This window comes from Tarenaya hassleriana, unplaced genomic scaffold (assembly GCF_000463585.1).
Source record: "Tarenaya hassleriana unplaced genomic scaffold, ASM46358v1 Cleome482, whole genome shotgun sequence".
Taxonomy (NCBI): domain Eukaryota; kingdom Viridiplantae; phylum Streptophyta; class Magnoliopsida; order Brassicales; family Cleomaceae; genus Tarenaya; species Tarenaya hassleriana.
Genome location: NW_010967521.1, coordinates 47,681 through 47,888, shown reverse-complemented (window position 1 = coordinate 47,888; position 208 = coordinate 47,681).

Sequence of the window (208 nt, the reverse complement as noted above, 5' to 3'; positions counted from 1 at the left end):
TACTTGACCGATCGATCACTTGCTGCACTTCCTCTTTGGGGATACATCTTCTAAACAACCCATCTTTTCCCCGTTTGAAGAGAAATGGTTCGTCCCAAAAGTAGTCCCGAACATCGTGGAGGAATTTTTTCTTTCCATTATAGCTCAACTCCGGTGGAATCACCTTGGCAACCAAATAATTGACAAAATCCGCATACCAAGGGACACC